Source organism: Falco punctatus (genome assembly GCF_963210335.1).
Source record: "Falco punctatus genome assembly, chromosome: 13".
In the NCBI taxonomy this organism is placed as follows: Eukaryota; Metazoa; Chordata; class Aves; order Falconiformes; family Falconidae; genus Falco; species Falco punctatus.
Window position 1 is genome coordinate 13496078 of NC_137593.1, and position 18162 is coordinate 13514239.

The window sequence follows — 18162 nt, forward strand, 5'->3', positions numbered from 1 at the left end:
TTTGCAAATGGAAATCTGATTTCATTTCTGTGATTGTAAGAAAACTAAATCCATTTGCTTTCTTGGATTATCTTGGGTGGTAGCAAAAGTCTCTCTAATTTAGCAAAGTCAGACTAGCATTTTCAAAATCTAGAATATTAGTATTTATTCTTAAGTTTAAAGGGAAAGAGGTTTTCTATAGTGTTTTCCTAGAGTTTGCTTTCCATATAGCTCAGTAATTGCACATTTCTAGATATCTACTCTAATCCCTCTCTTCCCTTGTTACCGTTTAAACAAAGACGGGTGTTATTATTTTTCCAACTAAGAGCTCTTTTAATAGGCACATATACAGACCATAGATCACAAAGTCTATGGCCCCATAGATCACATAATATGAGCTCATGTTCTAATGAATTGTTGATTGTTTCCAAAGAGTTTGTAGGCAACACAGCTTTGGAAAGGAATGTGGAGCGACTATTTTTGCTTCCATTATTCATCCATTCCTTTTTCCCCCAAATAGCCTCTTTTCAGTTCCAAGGCATGTGCAGACTAGAAATAGCATCAGCCCTGGAGGATTTTCCTTTACAATTGACTCAGCTATTCATTCCCCAGCTTAGGATGTCTGTTCTCAACTTTTCAGAATAGCATCTCCTTCCCTTGCTCCATGCCACGTGCCTCCCAGGCAGCAGTGACCAGGCTACATCGGGAGAGGGATATTCTCAGTTGGGCTGAACAAAGTCAGAATGACCTCACTGCTTGTCTGCCAGCCAGCAGATGTAGCAGGACCTGACTTTTATTAATTGGAAGAGGTGGCACAAAGTTCCCTGTTCTATGCTTAATAGTCACTAGAGGGCAAAGCAGGTCTCTGCAAGGCAATCCTGCCGCCCCGAGGGAGATTACCTGCCTCCTGCCTTTGGTTCATGAGGCTCTGGTGTGGGGTCCTGGCTGCAGGGATAGAGCTGGACAATCCCAGCCTGACTGCTGATTTACCTGGTTTGGGATACAGTCAAGTTTGCCCAGAGACAGCAGTTCTTGTGTGTTTCTGGTTTTGGAATGCCGTGTTGGCGTCTTTGATGTTTGGCTTATATAAGAGCATCTTATAAGGTCAGAGTCCTTGTAGCCCAGCATCCATCCAGTCACGCATCTTACTGGTAGGTGATGCCAAGAGGAAAAATACATTGAGCTGTTTTCCCCAGAATATCCTCCCAGCCAACTGTGGCTCAGATAATTGAGGATGCAGAGCTCTGGCCTTTGTAGATAACATGCAGTTTTCTTCTTGAATTTCTTATTGCTTTTCGCATCCCAGTAGCCCTTAGGGATCTACAGTGCTCTTGCACAGAAGGCCCAGAGTTTACCTGGGCATCGTGTGAAAAAAAAAAAAAACAAACCACCTCCTCTTGTCTCTCCCGAACATGCTGCCTGGTTGCTTCATACCATGCCCCCCCATGCTGATATTGGAGGCAGCAAGCTAAAGCTACCTTTTCATTCTCAGCAAGCCTATCATAAATTACAGTAGCTCTGCCACATTCTCACTTATTTTTTCCTCCTCTGGGATGAAAATCCTTAATGTATGCAGTGCTTTGGGCATTCATTAAGTCATTCATCCTGCATGGCAGATCAGGAACCATCTCTTGAAGCCAGTGTGAAGCTAACCATTGCAAAGTTGACTGAGAAGGCAGAGGAGGACACTGAGAGAGTGAAACCTAGAGACAACAACTCCAGGGCAACAGAACATTTTTCTTGGCGTGGTTGCATCCTGAACATATTGAGAAAACCTACCTAAGCCAGGACAACAAAAGGTGCCCATGAAACCTTACTTATCTCATGCGTAGGAGTAAAATCTGTTGATATTGTCCCAAAAGTAAGCTATTTTCATCTTGGTGTGCGCTGAAAAGCTTTTGGAGACTGTTTATGCAGCAAGAAGCCCTGACTCTTTAAACCTGAGATTTGTGCTGCTGAGCTTCCTGATTCTCAGCATCTTGGTGAATATTAAGGCTCCTGAAATTAAAAGCCAAAATATTTTGGTGTTCCTAAAACAAATGGTAGATTTCAAGATATGCTGACCAAAAGAGACTTCAATTTGAAGTGTTTTGATTTTGGGTGAAACGCTTAAAAACCCCAGCTTCCATGGGTCTTCACAGACCTGGAAACCCATTTTTCAACCAATTCAGCTAGAAGTTTTTGAATATCAAGGTTCAGATTAATGTCTGCACTCAATCTCCATCACTTCATACTCTGCCACTTACTAAGTCCTGCTCATGTGGAGAGTGGAGACTGTCATGGGCTAGTTTACATGGCAGAAACAGTTTGGCAGTCGGCAGGTGTACCTGATGCCACAGAGGTGGATTGAGCTCTAGATGGAAGGAGCCTGCAGTGGGCTGACAAGGGATTTCATATGAGAAGCAGGGTTTGCCTTTCCAGAGTGCCAGCATATTTTTTCCCTGCATGGGGAACGTTTTTCAGTCCATAGGACTTTACCCTGAGATGTCGAGTCAGCTCATAAATAGCACCTCAGGCGAATCAGTATGGTCAACCCTGAGCCAAAATCAACAAAGTCTGCTGAGAGATGATAATTGCTTTTTGAGTTGTGCAAATGTCCCAGATAGAGCCACTTAGCTGGGATCTTTTATTGCCTTGAAATCCCTAAAGTGAGCACGAGGCAGTGGTTGGGGAGGTCTATGAAAACCCAAAGGAGGCTGGAAAGGTCAGGACTTCCCAGTCAATGGGATCACAGATTTGCACCAGCGGGCATCCAGCTCCAATTGGCAACCTCAGCAGAGACTGGCAGACTCTCTGTGGGCAGCACACGTGGCCCACGTGATGCAGAGCGTGGCCAGGGCATACAGCCCTGCCTGAGCCATGGGCTGGAGCTGTGCTGCTTTTGGGAAAGATCAGCTCTCCCAGCTCATGCTGAGAGTCCCATGAAAGTCAGTGGGAGGAGGTGCTTTATTTTGGTGTACCTACGTTTGACCTTACTGCAGGAAGGACAAGGATCTAAGGCTACATTATTTTTTTTTCCACTTTTACCCGTTTAAAATGAGGCATCTGAATGCGTGATCTGGACTTTTTGATTGCTAAGCAGCTGCAGCTCACACTGAGCACAGGGATAATTGTAAGTTCTCATCACTTCTGGAAAATGGGCCATTAAATAGGTCATTAAGTATAACATTAGCTGCCTCATTTCAGCCACCCAGGCTGAAGAAATTTGGTTGTTGAAAGGCAAACAGAGGCTCAGATCAGCGCTGTGTGCATACAGGCTGGCTATGCTCTTTCCTGCCGCACCACAACAGCACAGGCAACCTGGGAGCCTTCAAATGTGTCCCATGAAGTCCATGCTCGCTTTTAAAAATCCACCTTCTTGGGATCAAACCTTTCATGAAACCATGTTTCCAGAACACAGAGGAGATCCACAGCCCCACAGGACCTGTGAAAGCGTCAGTCAGAGTTTCACGGTTTTTAGATCATTGCCCCATGCCTGGTTCAGGTTGGAAGGTCTTTCAAACAAACAGTGGCTCCCGGTATCCCACTGTGGAATGAGCTGACTACTGTCCCTCTTGGAGCCTGCCTGTCCATGGGAGAAGGACCCTGGTTCCCCACGTAAGTGGTCTCCTGTGAACACGAGAATGGCCATACTGCCTCAGTCCAAAGGTCTATCTGTTGTGATGTGCTGTTGCCAGCAGTGACAAAAGCAATCCAAAGGAAAACATGTAAGAACTTGGCAAGGACAGATGGATCTCCTAAATGCAACTACTTGCTGCTTGGGAACTGCCAGAACCAGAAGTTTCTCTGTCTTCAGTAACTCAATGCATTTATCTTTCTGGAAGTTTCTCTGTCTTCCCTTGGTCTTGTGTAGACTTGTAGCATCTAGAGCAACCTTAGATGGGGGTAGGTTGAATGAATCTGAGATGTGAACTAGAGAGAATGGATACGAGGAACAGTTAAGAGCAGCATGAGAAAGCAAGCCAGCTCACTTCTGCCTCAGTTTCTCCTTGATACAGCTGTAAGGAGGCCTTTTCCCAGCATGCTGAGTCCTTGTCACAGCTTTGGATTTACTGAACCAGTCTGTGAGGAATCAGGAACATACAGAAAAAAATATTTTGCTCACATTCATGTTAAATAGCTCACTAATAAGCCAACTGTGGGACTATGGGATGACCCCACCCAAACCCACATGTGTTCTATAGGTCCCGGAAACAAACCTGAGGGCTCAAATAGCATCATTGTACTCCAGTGAGCTCTTTTTTTGAAACATTTAATGATAAATGTTTAAACAGCTGCCCTCATAGGTTTCAGGGAAAGAGAGCAGTAAGGCATTGTCTTCTATTAAAGCCACGGCTGGACCTTGGCCAGAGCTGAAGAATTCGTAGGTGACATGAGTACATTTTTCATGCATTTTGCTGAATCCCCTGCATGGCGTAACTTTCTCTGTGGGAGATTTAACCAAACAGTCTGAAGAAAAGAAAGAAATGTGGACAAACCAGCTTCTGTGATTTATTGCCCCAAAGCCATTCAGTAGAGATTGTCCCAGCTGGTCATAAACTACATATTTCCTACTTCAGTGGAGGGGAAGAAGGGTACTGGATGCCCATTTTGCCCAGATAGAGATCTCTATTCTTTAATTTATCTCACCCACTTAAGACAAATGAATAGTAGTGTTGATCTTATCCCATGCTTAATTTCTTGTTTATTTTTTTCTTTTCTCAGTCCTCCCCCCCCCCCCCCCCCTTTTTTTTTCTACTCCCTTCAAGGTCAGGAGAGATTTCCAGAAGAAGAAATAGACCCATCCCTTATCCAACAAGAGAGAAAGTTTCTTACATTAGCTTTATGTGTGGCTGGAGGGTTGATAAAATTCATAAATCAACAACCGTGGAGATCAAGGCAGAGTAGACCTTATTCGTCTCATATCCTCAATAACCATAATGCCCCATCTGCTGAGATCCCAGAGAATACAAATACTTGAGGAATACTGAGTCCTTACGTTTTTCTCTTAGCAGTGCTAACTGTCATTTTCTTCCTAAATATGGATTGAGATTACAGATCCATTAATTAAAATTATTGTGAAGACCTGAGTTTGTGTCTGCATTAGTGTTTCAGTTCAGATCAGGAGCTCGCTTCAGAAGTAGATTGGTTTGCATTGTGGTGCCATCTTAAGGATGCTTGAATTAGTGTCCCTTTGGAGGAAACTTATCTGAAGTATGTGCTCCTCTAATCTGTTCTAATCGCTACTGGGAAGTCAATCCCTAGGATCAAACTGGATGGCATGAATTAAAAAGAGGAGAAAAATCGAAACAAAACCCAAAACAATTCAACCATGAAATGCATTTACCATGGATGTCAAATCCTTAGCAAAAATTTTCCTGGTCCATGGCTCTGCTCCAATTAGTCCATCCTACTTGCTAATGCAGGTATAGTCTTAGAAAATCCAGAGATGGTCCTCAGTAAATGTGAAGGCTTTGTGACTAAGCAATTCCAACACAAGCCACAAGGTAACAGTATGGAATTAAATGAGTCAGAGGCCAGATGTGTTGCGTCACCTGCCTGCCAACAAGACATGTGAAATGCTACTTTTTCTGTTGTGACAGATAGGAATTGTTTAAAATATGAGTGGCTTTTTCTTCATTTCTATATAAATAAAACTCTTATCTGTTCAATATGCCGAATTGTTTGGGCTGGGAAACGCTCCCTGGAAAGGGAGCAAACCCAGGTTTCTTCTGATGGACCAGTATGTGCCACAGAACTCCAAGAGCAGCTTTGCACTGTATGAAATTTGACGCCGAAACATTTTCCACAGGGAAGAAATTTCATGCCAAAATACATCCAGAAAACCATTTATCATGAGGGCATTTAATCCTTTCAGGTGTGATCCTGTCTGCCTGCAGCACCAGCAGCATCCCAGCACTGCCGATGGCTTACCCTTCAGCCTTGGGGACAACCACCTGCCGAGCATCACATGAGTGCAAATCCCCGTGTCTCCTCACCTCCCATGACCTTCGCCTCTGCTGCCCCTTCAGATGACTGTAATTAAATCCTTCACTTGTCAGAGCTGCCTAAGGTACAGTAACTATAGCGTTATGGGGGCAGAGGGGCGCAGGGTGAGGGAGACTGCGCTATTGGGAGAGGGATTAAGCATTCCTCACCATTGCAGCTGATGTCTGTGCACCAGCCCCGCGTTCTGACCTGAGTGAACACACTTTCCTTTTTTTCTGGTGCCTAAGAAATCAAGTCAAATCAGCTAAGGCTGATTCTTTTGAGAGGGAGGGAAGAGAAGGCGAGCAAGATAGGCTGATACGTGTCTGATCCTTACAAAGCTGCTGTGCAGGCTGGTGGACAGATAACGACTGCCAAGCAGTGTGTCCTGCTCTGAGCTGAGTCAAAGGACATGGAGGTAGAAAAGCAGACACTACCTCTGCCACCTTGCTACCCCCAAGGATTAAATATCCTCCAGCAGTGAGCTAGGGGATCATTTTGTTCAAGCGTTGCAAGATCTCTGAGTTTACAGTGGCAGATTGCAAAGGGTTTCCTGATTTATTCCTTGGGAGTTTCCATAAAGCTACTGAATGCAGACCTCTTTCTCTCTCAGACACATGCACATGGGTGCTAACACCCACCCGATGACAACCACCATTTTAGTAATAAGAGACAATCACTTTATCCTCAATTTTTTACCCATAAGCATCTCGCTCGCCATGAATACTTAGAAGGACATTCATGATGACGGTGAAAATCAGAACAAAATTTGATGTCTAGCTCTGCTATGCATTTTTGGTCAAAATATTTTATAATTAAAAATATTAAATTATGGAAAAGGTCAATAGTTCTGATCTTTTGCCAAAAATCTCTCTGTCTGAAAGTTTGCTTTCAGTTCGTATATGTTATTTCTTCCGTAACCCAAAGTTTAAAATTCTTTTTGCAGGACTTTGAAGGAAATTGCAGGCAATTAAAATGGAAATGATTGTGAAAAAATCTGATTAATAATAACCTACTAGATCTACCTTGTTCTGTTTGATTTTTAAACCTGTGAGGCCTGATACACGACAGTGCTCTGCTACCCAAGAGACCTGTGCTCTACCCTCTGGTGTAACCTGCAGAGGTCGATGAGAGTAACTGCAGTTGCTTTTTGGCAGACGTCTGACTTTGGGAATCTATCCTTTTCCAGACAATCTCAGTACAAGCCTTGCCCTCTTCTTGCCCCGTCATTCCCCCAGGCTTTTGTGGACACAGATTTCATGGAAGGAAAACTGACACAGAGAGAATTAATCAGCCAGCCTTCCTTACACAGACGTGAGCGCTGCATGTGGAAATTCCTTGAAACTCAATGTACAGCTTTGGGATTTAAGGGCATATCTGAACTTAGCAAAAATAAGCAACTCAGTGGGTATGAATAGCCACAGCCTCTGTTTTGCAGCTAATGTACCGCTTCTGCAAACACAGTGGTTGATTATTGACTGAAAGGAGAAATACATCTTGCAACACCCACCGGCTTCTGCAGCCTGTGGGGTGTCCCACCTGTGCACCTCGCTGATCTGTTTTTGTCCTGTGAAGAGGCTACAGCACCATGCTGGCCATGATTTCCCTTACCTAACAGGTGCTGGTGATACTTTATTTTGCAAATTAGACATTTAATGAACTATCATGAGAATAAAGACCTACTACATCTAGGTGTGGGGCGAAAAGGAAAGAAAGGGAGTGAGGGCAAAGAATGACTTTGCAGACAAATCCTCTGCACTATTCAATCTTTGCTGGCACAGGAAAAAAACAAACATCAGAAAAGTCATGCTTCAGTTCTCCACTGTTGCATTATCTTTTTCCTTTTCTTTTGCTAGTTCAAAATACCTACAAGTATGCTGCCTTCCTTGAAGCAGCCTCCTTGAAAATTAAGTGTACATTTCAAGGACTGTGCATAATGTAACTCTTTGTGTTTGGCTTGGAAAAATATTTGTTGGGTGGAAAGGAAAAGGAAATTTAAGTGGCTGAGAGCGAGCAAGTGTTCCACCACTGCCTGGTCAAAACACATTGAAAGTAAGGACAGGTCTTGACCGTGGTAGACAGGAGTTGCATCTTGCAACCTCAGAAGAGTTGGAGCTCTTGGCAGGGCATTGCAAAACCAAAAACAGCCAAAGTGTCAGACACACATCCAGAGACAGGTAAGCTCACACTTGTGAGTGGGACAGTGCCACAGAGATGACAGTGAGGACTGGTTGCCTCAGCATCTGGCCCCAGTCCTGGGCAGGGTCCTGAGCTCCTCGTGGCACAGCTGTACCACTGGTGGGGCCATTACTAGCAGGTTTGATGTGTGCTGTATCTACATGTGGAACAGCAGAGAAAAATATCTTGCATTATCCGATTGCTTTCCTTCCCTGCTCCTCCTGCTTTGACCTCAAAACCTTTATCCTCTCAAAACCTCTGTGAGCCAGAAAAATGCTTGTATCCCATGTGCACAGGTGGGGACCCAAGGACAAAAGAGAACTGGAGACTGCTCAAATATTGCTGCCAGTTCGTGTTACAAGCTGCTCCACAACATCCACTGAAGTTACCACTGATGAAAGATTGAGAAAGGTTTTTCCATTCCAAATCTGGCAACTTGATATTAAGTCATGTTTTTCTTACAGCTTCCACACTTGAGCCCAATGCTCCTCCAAAACAGGACTTCTGGTGAGCTGGCAGGAGAAATAACAATGAACTCACCCCCCAGGTGACGTGCTCTACCTGCACTATGTTCCCCAGGCAAATCAGGGAGGACAGCTGATTTGGATCACTGTTTGCTGAGCAGTGTGCAGATGAGATGGTTAGCTCAAATAAGTGGGTAGGTCTGAACTTTCTTAGTATATATTTGTTCTGTCCTTGTTTCTTTTCATTTAGTCTCAGGTGCCAAAGGACGTCACGATGATGATGAATATATGAAGGTCTTGGAAAATTAGAATTAAATATGTGTATTTTTTGTAAGTTGAGAAATCATATAAAAGGGAACTCTAAGTCTAGTGTAAATAGCTATCAACCTACTTCTGTTTGTTTTTCAGTCCAATTGTCTAAGTGTGCTAAGCCTTGTGTTTTAAAATAATACTTGAACTGAGTTGATGCCAGGCTGCATCTCTCTTCTCTCAAGATATCTAAGCAGCACGTACTCAGCTAAGGAGACCAGGGTGGGAGCTTGAGTCTGGTGTTGCCCAAAGGTTTGATGCACCACACACCCAGCACTCTGCCACTTCATGGCTGGGTCAGGCATGAAACCATCTGGATTTAGTGTCTTGCTCAGGCTCTAAGCAGACCAACAGGAAAGCTTTGCTGTGCTTTAGTGGGTTTTTTTTTTGTTGTTTGTTTGTTTGGTTTGTTGTTGTGTTGGTAGGTTTCTTTTTAATTTCCAAACTGCTATAATTCTCTGTGAGTTAGGAATTGCCTGGGCATATTTTGGAGTTAGCGTAATAATTTTGGTTTTGCTTGAGCCAGGACTTGGATTCCTCTTTCTTCATTCAGAGAAGATGGAAGACTTTTCCTAACTAAGTTTACTTGAAGTTTCAGTTTCATGTAACCCTCTGAAGGAAGCTTAATTTTATACATCAGAAGAGATACCTCAGTTAGTGCTTGAAATAATTTAGAGGAAATGCTAATTTCTCACAATTTGTGTAACTCTCAGCATAGAACAGTCTGAAAGTTCTCCAGTTTTTCCACTGATTTTGGCCTGAAGCTGTCCCACAGCAGAACTGAACATTTCAGAAATCATATTTTCAGTGTATTTTGAATTCCAGACTAAAACCAAATGTGACTTCCCTTGAAACAAGTGAAAAACCCAATTAGTATTTCATTTTCAAAGATAATTTGGAAATAAAAAATGGAAGCACTGAATTTAAAGTTTTTAATGGTTTAGAAAAACATTCTTCTTTTGCCTTTACTACACTACTTTTTCATTTAGATGAAAACAATGTTTTGGTTGGAAAGTAGTTCAGTTAAAATACCCTTCTAGCTGTCTTAATGCTCCTTTCCATGTACAAGACATGCTCAGCAGATGTTACAGGAACAAGATCAAAACCATGATCTTGCCCTGGGCAGGCAGAGCCTGTATCCTGGGTCCATAATCTGAAAGACGTGCAGGTCTTGGCATCAAGTGACACCCTTTTTTGGCTCCCATTACCAAAAGCTGCCAGCTGACACAAGGATAGTAGTTCTGCCCAGAGGTGCCTCTGAGGTAAGATATTCATTGCTTGCTTCCATGGGGAATAAATAGAGGAAGACATGGCCAATGAAATTAAAAATGCCAAGCTCAAACCCAATTAAAACTATGGTTTCCATTCCAGGTACAATCAGGCTGGAAATTCAGTGTTATTTGATGTCATTGTGGTCAAGAATATCACAAGATGTATAAAAAGTCCTGGACTTGAGACGAATGTACATGTATTTCTGCATGTACATACACACATATCACTGGAGTTATCATAAGTCATTCTAATAAATTTGCATGTAATATTAAACCTGCCACTGTGTTTCTGTCACAAAGATATTCAGACCCTAATCTGTACTTAGGATCTAAGTTCCCATTGAAATCTAGGAACCTAGATAGGCAGGTTTCCAAATCCTCTTGTTGTCCTGCTGTGGTGTGTGCATTATTCCAGCTCAGTGAATCTGACCTGAGCGCTGCAGCTCCAAGCAGTGGTCTGCTGAGCTGGTCTCAGTGCTTTTGGAGATAAAAATGTGTAAGCAAAAAACCTGACCCACTGGTGGCTCGTATTTGGGTGGAGGAGGGCCAGGCTGCCTACGCTGGCATCATGCCCGTAAGGCAACGGGTTTCAGTGGAGTTCAGGTACCTGGGACCTGCCAAGGATTGTATGAGCGAAGCCATTGGGAAGTGGTGAGTCAGTGAAGGGAGCAGAAAATGCTCTGATAAATTCTTTGTTAAAGGGTTGTTCCAGTTCTAATTAATCACATTCAATAACAATTCAATTAGTGTCATGAGTTAAAAATTACCAACTTAGCTGCATATACTGAGGTGGACACATCCAGGGCTGAGACAAAAATAGGCTGGCAGAAATGAGAGGCATTGAATAAGGCAATGATCGCCTGGGACATTTCTGGAAATTGTTCATGGCTATTTTCCATATCCTCGTTCTCCAAATGCTTCTCGTATTGCTTTCCTTCTCTGACTTAGGTCCTCCATGGCATTTCTCCCACACATTTTCTCTTGCTAATGAGCAACAGTGGAGAGTACTGGTGTGAGCGTGGTGATGTGGTTAGTCAGGCAGACTGGAGCCTCTCTAAGAAACCCAGACCCACTGAGTTAAGAGCTCTCTGTACTCATAATGAAAAGACGCACACTGGAGAACCCCTGGGAAGATATATACAGACAAAACTACAAGCAGAAGGAATATAATTAAATAGGATCAGTTTCTCTGAGAGTTGATGGTCTCAGCGGTTCCGTTGTCAGCCCTCAGGCTGCTGGATACCACACTCCGTTTATCAATAGGAAATACACTATTCATCATCTTCCCTCTGATTTCTAAACAATTTCTTTATGTAGTTCACCTGTTTTTAGCTCTTGGAGTGTGTTCACTATTTATATTGTATCAAATACAACAGAGTTCTGACTTGGCTTTTTGGCTGGTAAAATGAGAGGTCAAGTGAAAGTCATTATCCCAAGCTTTAGAGCACTGAAAAAAATAGTGATAGAAGTATAGTGAAGGAGCAGAGAAACTCTTTTACCAAGGGGTAACAAGTAACACCAGACTAAAGACTGTCAGTGATCCTTTTAATAAGAAAATGTAAATTAAACAATGGAAACATATTCTGCACTGCATCTTTGAGGTGAAACAGCTTTTCGCTGCTTTGCCGGGCATTTCTTCCTCCTTTTTCCACTTTTTAAGTTCTTGTGGGATATGTCAGAGAGAGGTGTTTCACTAGAGGAAAAGGGACCACAATCAGAATATCACAGAAATCTGAATTGTTGTGTATACACACACACGTGCGCTAAGATATCCAAGCCAGCACACCAACAACGTGTTGTTGCTGTCTCTGTATCTATCAAGCTGGTGGAGGTGCAGGTTGTGCCCCACTTGAAAGCTGACCTGTGGAGTAGATTCCCCAAAGCCAAGGGTGTTTCAGAACATTTCTTCTTGGCTTGCAGAGTCAGTTTTGCCTTACTCTGACAGTATGATCATAAAGATTCTCCCCTCAGGTTTCAACATTCCTTTTAATTTCTAGAACCAAAAGCACTGCTTTGGGTCAAAACAGATTTGTCTTGCCTTTACTTGAACTCAAATCTCACTGTTCAAATGATATATAACCGGAGTGTAGATAGAGTGGCCTTTGTACTCAGTGCATCTCCACATGGCACTTCATCCAGAAGTCACAATCTTGACCTCTAATCTCATTTTGCACTGAAAAGTGAAAACAAATTACAGCTGAAATCAACCAGAGCAATATATACCATTTTGGGAAAATGATTTGGAAACGAAATTGATTAGAGCTGTTTTCCCATATGTCACCAACTTACAGACAGCTGGAGCAATGCTAGTCATGGGGCTAATGGGCAACATGTGTGTAACTACTGAAGGAAAGCAGTGGCAAAACAAACGTTTAACCCAGTAGCCAGATGAGCGGTGGTGATGATTTCTTCAGCACACAGTGTCCCTGTGGCTCCCAGCACAATAGGTACTGATGTGCTGTGGCACAATGATTCAAAGTCCACTCACTAGAAATCACTAGAAATTACTCAAATCAATAGAAAGGAGCTTTTTATTAATTTATTTGAGCTTTCTGCTTGTCTTACAGAGGCAACTGCTTATTTGTCCAATCCACAGCTGCATAAGCCTCTATCTAGGACGGATTAATATCTAAGGGATGGCCAACAAGCAAGCAGGAGACTTCAGAAACTAAGGATCCCAGAGTAATTTCATCACTTTCTTTTAGTGGTTAATGGAACTGCTGACAAATGTGCAATCATAGCCTTTAAGATGGTGCTTCTACACACAGGTTTGGGTCCTGATGGCACTAATAGCTCTTAATTGCCCTGGACAACCTCACCTGGGACCTTCACCCACAGCCCTTGCTCACTGGCACAGGGATCCTATCTAAGCTGAGGCTGGGCCCCTGCGTTCTGATTTGAGCTATGCTGCAGGAGGGTGTTTGCATCTGGGTTATGCTCTTTCCTGGTAGTGGATCCCATTGATCTGGACCCTAATGCATTGACTGACTTCCTGGCCGATCCCTGGATATGCCTTGCCACGGTGGGCCTGCCTGGCCGTTGCTGGATCTGACCTGTGGGTTGGCTTCCTGGTTCATTGCCATGGATTTCTCTAATGACCTGGATTCTCAGCTGGACGTGGCTGCTTTCCGTGGCCTGCCTTGCTTGGGTGTTGTAGATGGGGTCCTGGCTGGTCAACACTTGCAGATATGCTTGACGCCTTGGATGCAGAAGATCTCTATGCAGTAGCTGAAGAGCTTGCATCTACTGTTTTAGCCATGGGGTTGCCCAGGCAGTCTTCAAAGTCGGTAAGTGTATTAAACATGTGCATTCACTTTCAACGTTTCCTCTCTATTGTGACAAAGGTGGGTTATGGCATATACCGATCCTGAGCCCCATGCAGACCTTGCTTTGAGAAGGAATAGCTGCAGCAGCCTGTTCCCTCTCAGCTACCACCCTCTCCCCATGCTCTGTGACCGGGCATAGCATAGGAACCTGGCCCTTGATAGGACCCTGCCAAGGCTGGCTTCAGTGAATGCAGAGGGACATCAGGCCTGTGACCCTTGGAGATGTTAGTAGTACATGAATAGTCTTAACCAAGACCCCGTAGTATGCCAAGATTGTAAATGCCTTTTTGGCAAGGACTTTCTTTTTAGTGCATATAGAGCACCTACCTTTGTGTGGTCTTGGTCACGTTTCCAGGTGCTGCTGTAATGTAAATACTTACTAGAGTGATATTGAAGCTCCATATGCCTTTGTTTTGCTTTTCATAAGCTCACATACCAGAGAGGGCTGGAATTCAGGAGTTACTAATAATAGACCTTATTCTAAAGGTGATGGTGTTGTCACTGGCAGTATGTAAAGGTGGGCAAGGTGTGTTGGCAGACATGGTTGCTCTTGGGAATAAATAGCTAGGGTTGCTTCTGTGAATGCCTTGAGAATCGTTTAACTTGCAGTACCTGTCCTGCTCGTTGAAAATACTTAGAACTATTAATTTGTGCAGGAGGAGCTTGCTCTTATTACTGTTATTACTAACATTTTTCAAACCTAGCCTTTATTGAGTCAGGTTGAGCAACTAATGTTGGTGACAGATTAAACTATTTGATGAGGTTTGGGAATCTGTTTTCATGACTGTTGCTGAGAGGGCAAAGGGAGCTGGTGAATTTGAAGCAAATAACTCCCCAAAAAATAATTTCAGGGCCATCAAATTCAGTGAATTAATACTGGGCAAGGTGGCCAGTAGGGACCATGGTAGCCACCATCCTTGATGAAAGGTTTGTAGAGCACATGGGACAGTAGGGCTGTGATCTCATCTGGCATGGCTTAGGCCTGACCACAGGCAGTATTAGCACACTTTCAGGAGCTGCTCTGTGTCCAGCACTAAAATATCATCACTTCTTTGCTGCAAGCTTTTCTAACAGCAAGCTCCGAGGCAAGAAATGACGTGTTCCTTGGGTGACTTTTTCTTTGCAACTTTCAGTTTTCATCTCAAACCTAGAAACTCACGTGGTTTTGGAGAGAGAGCAGTGTCCTTTGCCTCCTACCTCTTTCTAGTACAATTTCTCTCCAACTCTTCACCATGGCAGACAGTCTTTTGAGGCTGTTCAGCGTTAGTAACGTATCACTGTTGCAGCTGAAAACAGGCAGCTCTGGCATTTGGGTTTTGAAATGCAAATCTGTTCCTTGACTACTCCTTCTGAGGAAAAGCCTCAGATAAATTTCATGCGTGAGCAGATAAAGTAACAGGTATTTTGTAGTAGCGCAAGTACCTGTGGTGTTTAAATAGTGCTCAATACGTTATCATGCAGAAGGGTCTTCCAGCTATGTTTACATACATGCTGTCAAATATCTTTTACTTGTTAATAGAACAAAAATATTCTGTTTGTATTGTATTCTATATATATACACACAATATATACATAGATATGACCCTGCAAATGTGTTTACTCATGGTTACTGATGTTTTCCTATTGATGTAAATGACACTGTTCAGATGAATAAGCATTTGCAAGATCAAATACTGTATGTGTATGTACAAATTTTTGCTATCTGTTTCAACCAGAATTATAGGAACCGAGAACTTCCTCTGGTAAGAGCAACTCATATGGTATAGGGAAAAGAAGTGAAGCTGTCATGGCCTTGATCACAGCCTCCCAGTATCAGGAACTGTGACTGAGCAATGAATGCTATAGGGAATTCTGACTCCAAAACCTACCTAATGACACTTATAAACCAGCCTAAGCAAGCTTTTCTTCAGAAACCCCAGCAGAACTGGACTTTGTGTCTTATTTGAAGATGCTTTGAGCATCTGCATTAATTTCAGTGGGGAAAAATATAGTGGTGGATTAGGAACTGAACCCAGTGATTACAGGACACGTTGGCCAAGTTTCTAGTTCTTGGAAGAGCTGTGGGGTTTGAAAAACTACTTTTTGTTTCAAAATCTATTTTGTTACATGATTTAGATGAGTTATTTCAAAAGAAAATTCTTTTGAATGAACCTATTGTGTTTTGAGGCAAAACTAGAGCCTTTGCTGTGCAAACAATAGCGCCTGCAATGCCGGCATCTCCCTTGACTCAGCTGTAACAGTCAATGCACTTTTTATGCTCTCCACTGGAATCTGAACTCTTGTGTTTGAGTGTTCAGAACAAGCTGGTTAAAATGGTCTGAGATCAGAGAACAAGTCTGAGGACTGCAGTCCTCCAGGGAGAGGGATGAATGCTGGGTTTTGGTGTGCCCTGTTGGCTTTGGTGACAGTTCACATATGGGGATCATAGCACTCACTCTTCAGTGTGCTCCTTCAGGCAGTGCTTGCGCAGATATCCCAGGGGATTCCAGTCTTTAATTCAGCATCAAACAGCCTAATAGCTATATCTGTAGTGTCTGATAAGTTGTTTTGTAAGGGAAGCCACTTTTTAATGAGCTGCTGCCTTACACCTCTCTTCCTTTCCCAGTTTCCTCCTGTTTCCTCTTCCCCTGACTTCTGTTGTTCTTTCCCTCCACTCTAATTGCCCCATCTTTATTTTTCCCTTGGATTTTTTCAGCCTGAAAGCTGAAATTGTGCAGCATATGGGTACTTAATGCTGGCCACCTGCACACATCCAGTGGCCTCTACGCAGCCCATGAATTGTATGACAGCCTCAGTGTAAAATGCTCTGTAACCACAAGATGCAGATATAAGGGTCAGGTTGCTGCTAAGACATGGTGAAAATCCTAAATTGTTACGTGCAATTTCTTTCCTTCTTGTAAATGTTGTTTATTTGCATAAATTCAGAGAAGCCTCCTGGACTTCCTCAAAGCTGCAGCTGTTCCACTGGATTAATCCCAGCCACCTCAACTTGCTCTGTTTTGTGCTGCAGCTTTGCCAGCATCCGCTGCTGTCTGTAAGGCACTGCTCTTTGGGGTTTCGTATGTTGTCCTTCACCTAGCACATGTGGTAGAACCCAATGGTGCAAAATGTTACTAGCAGGACAGGTTGAAAAAGTTTAGACCTATTTATTAAATGCTTGGCATTTGGTCTTACAGCAATTTTATACACAACCCATTCAGCAGAATGTAAACATACAAATACGATGGAAGTAGAAGATAGTCATAAGTCCAGTGCCAATAAGTGGTGTTTCATAAGCAGTCTACTGGCAAGATGTTCTCCTGCGTATGCTGTTATGCAAGCCTTTCCCCTTTATTAATTGTTGCTAATTATGTTTTCATTGTGAATGATCCATTAACTAGCTTACCATGGCAGAATTGAAAAAGGGGGAAAAAATATAATTCACTTGCTTAGGGAATAAGTAAAAAAAAGCCAGAATAACTCCTTGCTGGGTCTTTTCAGACATGTTTCTTATCACTGTTTTTTGGCTTTCAGGCTCAGTGGGCTGTACAGCTTGTGAAAAGAGCATGCAGGTGATATGATCTGTTCCTTCTCTCCAGTGCAAGTGATTCAAGGTCCAAGTCTCTTTATTTAAAGAAAACAAACAGCTTTTGCTAGATGTGAAAGTATATTACAGCGATGGCTAAGATGTGGTTTGAATGCTTTAACCAGTAAAACTGGCTCTGGGACTTAACATCAGCAATCATAACACATTTGATCCACTTGGAAGGTGGAGTTGCTTCCAATCAAACCCAGATGCAGTCTTTTCTTGGGATGCTTATGATAGATCTGCTGCATGTTTCCATCCTCTGAATAAATCAGTTTTAACAGCATGGATCTCATCACAGATATTTGTTCTGTCGAACCTGGATACAAATGCTTATCATGAAAGGCAGGGCCACTAGTGTGTAAAAAGAAGTTTAACTGAAGCCTGATGTCTGTATAAATATATATAGAGTCAGGCCTGATCTGATTGTGGATGCAACCTGGTTTCAGTGCCCTAATGGTATTCTAAAATAGTTACTGAGTAAAATAGAATCTATAAACATAAGTATATGTTGGGATAATCCACCTCTTTGTCAACCAAACAGTTTAAACAATTAAGAGAGAATCCAAAGGGAGAGGGATTTATCAAGCTGCTTGCTTGTAAAGCAGGAGTATACAATTGGATATAACTCAAATTCAAGGCTCAGAAAATAAATGAGTCTTTGAAAATATGTCATGGTAAAAGACCTTGTAATCCTGGTTTTAGCCGGGTTACGTCCTGAAGCTATTACAAACAAGAGGTGAAAAGAAACAGCCTGCAGTTCAGTTTACCAAGAACTGGAAAAAGAGGAGCCAGGCTGAGACTATCGAAGATTATCAGCACTGTCACAGTAATGTGTGATGAATAACCCAGGGGCTGGAGAAGACCTGCATGAGCAGCTCCCTCGCTGCCTGTATGTGGTGTACTTCAAAGGAAGAATTCTCTTGAACCATCTCCAGGGAGCACAGGGAAAATGGGGCAGTGTGGAGTGTCTGGGAAAGCATGAGCAAAATGCCCTTGTGCTTTTCTGGGGAGGAATTACAGACCATGCCAGTGCACTTGGAGCAGCTTTCTGGCACTGTTCCACTCCTTGACTTGGTCAGGTGTATTTCTACAAGAGGAGC

General features: G+C 43.0%; 1 protein-coding gene across 1 annotated transcript in view; it reads right to left on the reverse strand.

The window, feature by feature from the left end:
- The window catches only part of GMNC (geminin coiled-coil domain containing), a gene marked incomplete at its 5' end in the record, with an annotated part of 41189 nt that continues 23027 nt past the window's right edge, over positions 1–18162 (reverse strand). The window contains one exon of the mRNA XM_080409281.1: positions 1–18162. This exon is cut by the window's right edge and continues 19208 nt beyond it.